The 7,578-nt window shown below is 35.4% G+C and overlaps 1 protein-coding gene across 1 annotated transcript in view; it reads left to right on the plus strand.

The window, feature by feature from the left end:
* The first annotated feature begins 5,481 nt into the window (after positions 1-5,481).
* LOC106883236 (protein MON2 homolog) overlaps positions 5,482-7,578 on the plus strand; it is a 690,047-nt gene continuing 687,950 nt past the window's right edge. The window contains exon 1 of the mRNA XM_052972014.1: positions 5,482-5,820. The gene's annotated coding sequence lies outside the window, so the exon portion shown is untranslated. The remainder of the gene's footprint in view (positions 5,821-7,578) is intronic.

Here is a 7,578-nt window from a genome sequence, read left to right on the forward strand (position 1 = left end):
GCAGCGTGGAAGGTGTTTATAAGCCATTTAAGAAACACACAAAAACCGTTAGATTTACTTCAACATTTAAATTTAATTTGTCAAAATATTTTCGTCGCTTTGAGACCGCGACCTGTTCACTGACAAAATTCCGCGGGAGCTGGTGTTTGTCATCTTGAAAGACTGCTAACCAACAGAACAACTGGGAATTTCTAGGAAACAAGCTGTTGGGGTGAGTTAGAAGCCAGATTTGGTTCCAGTTAGACGAAAAATGATGTGATAGTAAAACAGTAAAATATGGAGTTGTTATGATAAAGAACACTGGAATCTGTTTGAGATTTTTGATTTAAAAAAAAATATTTATTTTCATCGTAAAAAAAATATCATTACAACGCGCGACAAACACCGCGATAGTGCAATACTTATTGTTCTTGGACTAGATATGATAATAGCAGTTGTAGTGAGCGCTCTTAGTTGTTAATTCTACTACCGTCTGCTATTTTCTGTGACCGGTCTGATGTCTACTGTCTGTCGTTGGTGGCTAAAAGGCACTGAATATATAGTGGTGGTCTGGTTCAGAAAAGCTCGCCGAAAATAAAATTGTTGTTAGCTCCACACGAAATCTTGAATGGTTTTGCGATCGTATTCTTGAGGGTTTTTTTGCTAAATATTCCTGCTACAGAGTCATAAAAAGTAAGAAGCAGACCAGGAAATACTGGAATAAAGGAAGGATGGCAGTTGAGAACAATATCGAATAATTAGAGTAGAAGCTAGACATTAGGTATTCTTAGCGTGAGGAAAGGCAGAAAACAAGCGGTTTGTCAATGTTCTACGACTGAAGGTAGGAGGCGTGACGTATTCCAGATTGCAAAAGTGAAGTGCAGATTATTTGATGCTGGTATAAGAACTGTCATACTGCAACAGTAAAGACATAGGCTTTGAATGCAGAGGATTTGTAAATAGTAGGAAGAAAAGAAACCAGCATGCGTTGTTGGATGTGTCATGTTAATATGCATGAACGAAAGCGTCTAAATGAACTCAAAGAAAAACTGATTATTAGATGAATCAGATACAGTGTGCAAGAAAGAAGACTTCACCGTGATGTGTATGGAAATAACAAGTGCATAGAGAAGCCCCGAGCTTTCAAAGTGGAAGCAGGCTGAGGAAAAAAGAACAAAACTAACTTGGTCTCAACTCAAGTATGATGTAGGTCTCTGGAAACATGGAATCAAAAGTGAAGTCCAATTATACAAACCATAACACGAGTCTTTCCACAAACCGATACATTTTTCATCACTCATGTGGTATTCCTTGCGTGAGTGTATTATTTTTAGAACGAAGAAATATATCCATATACTCTATAATTGGCAGTGTGTCTCCTTTTCTTTCCTTGTTTGTCCATCCCCTTCATACATGCACCATAGGCAATTTTTGTTTATAATACTTTAAATATTTCTATCTTTTGGTTTGAGTATACTAATATGTCTTTTAGTTTGATGAATACTGAGAAGGTACACACGTTGTAAGTTTAATTGCCTATGTATAAATTGTATATAGTTACATGCATACACTTACTCACATTCACACACATATTTATACACGCACATAAACGCATGCATACTTACATATATAATACAGAAGTACACACATACACATATAACGACGTGCATGCAGGCACGCATAAGTACACACATACATATACACACATATGTACACATATATATACATATACATCCATGTATGTATCCATATATATAAAACATACACACGTATATGATACATACATACATACGTTCATACACACACGCGCGCGCATGTACACAAGCCCCAGATATTGCTATTTATGTTGAAGTTACAGTTAACAAAGTTTATATATTTTTCCTCTTGTTGCAAAACGGTGGCTGTGTCACATGATATTCCGCCATTTGTCAGTGTGTCGCAAATTATTAGTTACCTCCTCCTCCATCCCTTACTTACTCACTGACTCACTCGCTCTCTCACTCCCACTCCTCTTGGTTAATTTACAAGATGACCTTCATGAATTCTGTCGCAGTTTAATATGTCAGATATACGTAAATTATATTTGCCAACGTTATCAATCAGATATATGTATGAAATAGGAGAAATGAAACTGCATGTTGAGTTATAAATATATTATTTACGAGAGGTATTAGAAGGATAAAGTAATTTTTTACATATCGTTTAGTTAGAAGGTAAAGCTGTGTCTATGATCCATTTCAGAGAGGGCTGCTGGACTGATGGGAGAGAGATGGAAGTTATGCCTAAACGGGAGGCTGATCAGAACGCTTGCTCATTCCGCTAGAAGCCCTCAAGATATCAAAGTGGAGCCATAAAACCGGAATCTAGTGTTTCTTTAATTCGCAAAATGAGCCCCCTTTAATTTTGCCCAGATTGCTTTCGATTTCGGTGTATCGATGCAACTCTGAATTTTGATTACGATCAACCAATTACTTTATCTCGTAAATTAAAGAATCTGATGTTATTTGGAATTAAAGTCAGCAAATTTGGGTAATTTTAGCCAATCAACAGACAGCGAGGCATTAACAGCTTGTTACCATGACAACTGCACGTTGTATTGTGTTTCACTTCACCCGCATGTTGTGTTGATTCTTCACACCACGAGATTTACTTCACTCGCCTGTTTTGTTTTCATAAAAATTTATATTTATCAATTAGAATTTTATTATAGATATTTTTCGTCAAGTGTCTTAATATTTTACATATTTTTCATATATAGCAAATATTGCTTGCGATGTTTATACAGCTTCTTGGCATTATGGAGGTGAATGGAATATGTGAACTCAGTACACAACCGCACACTACACTTCAAGCACAGTACTGACGAAGCATCGGTGACTCCTCGACTCAGCATTGCCAAGCTTCAGGGACTCATTGACTCAGATAGCTGGATTTATGATTTTACTAGGTTAATTCTATTCATAAACATTTTAATTGGGAGTATTTCTTAAACCATTAGCTTCACATTTCAACAGCTTAAATGAAATTTAGCCCCCGCAACAGGAACTGACAGGGATATCGTAGAACAGAGAAACTGTGGGTGAGACAGATAATTTGACATTATTTTTGAAAACATACAAGATACAGGTATTCTTTTTCTTAGGACAAATTCTCTGTTGACCAGTATGATTCTTACCGTAGTTCACTAATCCAAGCATGAAAACGTTACTCAACTTTGAAGTTTTGGAGACAGACGCACCTTTTCACACACACACACACACACACACACGCACTTATATATTAATGCTGTACACAAATACATGACAGGTATACATAATACTGAAATACGTACAAAGTAAGCACATATAGACAAATATAACAAATTAAAAAGAATTTAAAATACGATCAATGAAGAGACAAAAGAAACAGTATGATACATGTTGATTTTAATAGGTATTTCTGTTTATTTAGAAACCTACAATGAAAAGGTCAGACGCTAAACTATAAATTTCACAGGGTACAACCTTACAGTTGACACCACTCCGCTAAACGCAGAAAATTTCTGTCTCGTTATTGGCTAAAAATACAGTTTTTCGATTTTTAAACTTCTGTAACTTTTTCCTCGAATTTTTTTCTCCACAGCATCATACTTTCATAGCAATAAGACTAGAAAACTATATTATTATAGCCGATTTTCAGATTTTTTTACTGTCATTTAAAAAATGCATATTTTGCGAAAGAAGAAATCTAGATTCTTAAACCGTAATCTGACAAAAAGAAAAATAATAAAAGAAGCATAACTGCAAACTAAGAGCAATACAGTGGTGTAGTTAATGTATGTTCCCCCACGGAGCATCCCTTTAGCTTGCAACCCCTATCCTGGCCTTCAAGCATTTACAAGTTTATACAGCAGACGGACTTCTCTCCCTTCCTTGCTTTGCTACTGGAACATTGCAATGAGCACAAGAAAGAATTATGCTCCACATCGCATGGAAGGAAAAGGAGAGCGAACGTGGTGGATGTGGAAGCAGCCGGGCATCCGTGACATTCTCAAAGACATAAACAAGCATCTCCCTCGACACACCTTCTCCATTTTGTCTGCCGTGACCACGGGGCGGTCTGACAAACCTTTCCAGTCATTTCTTTATTGAAAACATCTTTTGTTATGACATCATGGCTGATACTCTTCCCGAGCCGACCCCCACACTACACGCTCTCGATTCTTTTCCCGGTTGATGATGAGTTGTCAGAGTTCTGCTTTGCAGTCCTTCACTATTAGAACGCTATCGTCTGCAAAACTCAGCTTGTGCAGAGACTGGCCATCTTCCTACAATGGTAAAAAAAAAAAATACTGATGTTACACAGAGAATGTCTATCACAATACTTTCACACACACACACACACACGCTCGCTCAATCACACACACATGCACACGTACACGCACATAACGATAGATCAGATTACTCGCGAACCATCGAAGGAACCTCAATGAGTTAGCTAGAATTAGTCACCAGACAAATCCCTCTCAAATTACGCTCACTATTTTAAAAAAAGACACTTTGTCCAGAAAAAAAACTAGGCTTTAGGCTTAAAAAACAAAAGAAGAAAACAAAGTCGAGTGGTGGTGGTGGTGTGTGGGTTATCACGGCTGGAATGCCTTTGATCAGAGAAGTGTCTTTTCAGCTTTGAATTGAAGCAAAACTCTCTGATTGTCCAATTTATGTCCCTTTACTTAAATCTAGTTCTTATTTAATTATCTCCCTTCTATGTTTTCATAAAATGCAATGAGTTTAGATGAGTTAAAAAAAAAATTAAATGGAAAGAGTTTTTAAGTAAAATAAAATTAAAATTGTATTAGGGATTTCCAACATAACTTATTAACTAATAAAAAAATTAATAAGAATATAGCAAAATTAAAATCGTATTTTCTGATGTCAAAAATATTTTAAATGAAATATCTGAAAAGAAAATTTAGAATAATTTTAGAATAATTATTATTCGATTTCAAAATAATTTTGGATTAATAATTGATAAAAAAATTGTATTAATATAAATCTAAAATTATCTATTGATATCTAAATAATTTTGAATTAATAACTGGAAAAAAAAAATGAATTTAAAATAAAACCAAATTTATATTTATTAATTTTAAAATTATTCCGAATAACTGAAAGAAAACAAAAACAAAAAAAAAAAAACGAAAAAGCAAAAGACAAGATTTCAAATACTTCTGTCCACTATAGGCACAAGGTCTGAAGTTTAGAGGGAGTCGCTTACATCGACCCCAGTGCTTGACTGGTACTTATTATATCGATCCCGAATGGGTAAATGGCGAAGTCGACTTGGGCGGAATTTGAACCCGGAACGTAAAGCCGGAAGATATATCGCTAATCATTTTGTTCGGCGTGCTAACGTCTGAGCCAACTCACCAAAACATTAGTAAATTTACTTTCAGTTTTGAAACAGTTTATATGTCAGGCTTTGATAATGGCATCACATTAGTCTCCCTTTCGCCAGACTTTTATTGAAACGGGAAGTCTGCTTTGCGAAGGCCGTAACAACATGGACGTCTGTGGGAGCATCTGACAACGCACGCCGATCGTATTTTACTGTTCACTCTCTGTCAGAGCTTTCCTTTTCACTGATATGAAGACGGTCGGAGTTTTAAATAACTTATCTATTGATTAACTGATGAATTACGACATTTTATTGTTTCTGCCCGGATATCTTATCAACACCAGTTAGAATTTGTTGCAGTTGTGATATACGCAAGGGGCTGGCAATATTTTTTTTCCCCCACATATATATATCTATATATATTGTGTAATTGCGCCGCCCTCGGAGAAGGAAACAAACTGGGAGGTTGGTTGACATCTGTTTAACGATTCTATTAAGTTTTGTTTATAATAACACGAAATTTCACTATAAACAAACTCTAGAAATGAACATGCATCATCGATTGCCATCTTTTTACATGTTTTAAACTTAAGTGTGTATATATGTATACAAGCATGTATGTATATATTTATGTATGTTTATATATTTTTCAAATAAGGACGCGACCACTGTTCCACGCACTAATTATCATTTTCTTTCATAACTCGTGTTACCATTACCCTAAAAGTTAACTCTTATTGATTTCCTTCCTTCTTTCTCTCCGTGTCAATTACCGAAATTTAAAACCACACCTATGTCATTGTTTTTTCTCTCCTTTTTGCGTGTGTACAGAATATCTTTCCTCGTACGCCTCTAACCATTTAGGTTATCTGCTGTCATGTATATATAGATATCATGTAATTGCTTCTTGCTCTTATTTTCTGATCTGTAATAATTTTCGTTCGAAGTACGTGGTGTATTGACAGTTGACTTTGTTGGTGCTATAAATTAACTACTCCCCATCGCTCCCACCTTCTTTCTTTCAAAGATATGAACGTAATTTAGTGTGAAACTATTTCAGCGCTTGTTCAGTTGAAAAAAGTAGCAGACAGCCTGAGAACGTGTCCACAACATACATTGCCTCTTCGTCGACCGACCAACAAACTCACGGACAAGGGCGGAACTACCCAACTTTGTTAAAAACGTCGACGTTTAATTTCCATAATTACTAACAACATATATACTCACAAACACTCACACACGTACGGACTTTTTATTGTGTAACCCATTTTAGTGTGTAACAGGTTTTTGTAACAATTGATCCTGTGTAGTTATTGTAAAAACTTTATTATTATTGTAATTATCAATGATTTCTCCCTGTTTATTATAAAACATTTCGGTTTTTGTTTGGGCTCAGCTTGTCAACCCCAATTGAACAACCCTTCTTATCAAAAACATTCCCACCATGTCTATCCCATCGGTTTTGTATTATAATGATTGTCACATCATCCAATCACTAACTTTATTTTTGAAAATGAAAATAGGGTTCGATTTGAGTAGGATTTGGCTGCTATTATTAGCAAGTCAAAAGGCTACGTCGCGGCTCCCTATGGGAAAAACGTTCTCGTTATTATGAGATTTTCTGTTTGATTGCATTTTGTGTTAAAGGGTCTACTTTAGGTGTATCGTTTTCTTTTAATTTTCGGAAAGTCAGCATTTAACATATAGTCGTATCTCAATAATTACCTTGACGTATATAAATATTTAAATTACTGTGATGGCAAATATAGATGTTAACGAAATTGTGTAACACTCACAAACTTAGTTGCTTAATTTCAATTAAATCGCTATCACAAACTTACACGGATTTTTATTTTCTATTGACATACCACTCTGGCACACTAGTGGGCGGGGAGGAGGGGCACCTAATCATTGATGTACGGCTTACCTGCACCTACCTGTTGCATTTCTGGAGCTGGCGGAATATTAAAGAACTGATATGTATTAAAATTACAGATACACAGACTGGAGTCGAAAATGTCGGACGTGATTTCCAGTTAAATGCATTTATGGATATCTATTTTTTGTTTTTAATATAACTGTTGCTTAGTCAGCAGTCACACTTGATTGTGCTAACCTTATGATAAAGGGTGTTCCAGGCGTGACCACACCGTCTCTGTGTCTATATATATATATATATATATATATATATATATATATATATATATATATATATATATATAT

The sequence above is a fragment of the Octopus bimaculoides genome, chromosome 11 (genome assembly GCF_001194135.2).
Source record: "Octopus bimaculoides isolate UCB-OBI-ISO-001 chromosome 11, ASM119413v2, whole genome shotgun sequence".
Lineage (NCBI taxonomy): Eukaryota > Metazoa > Mollusca > Cephalopoda > Octopoda > Octopodidae > Octopus > Octopus bimaculoides.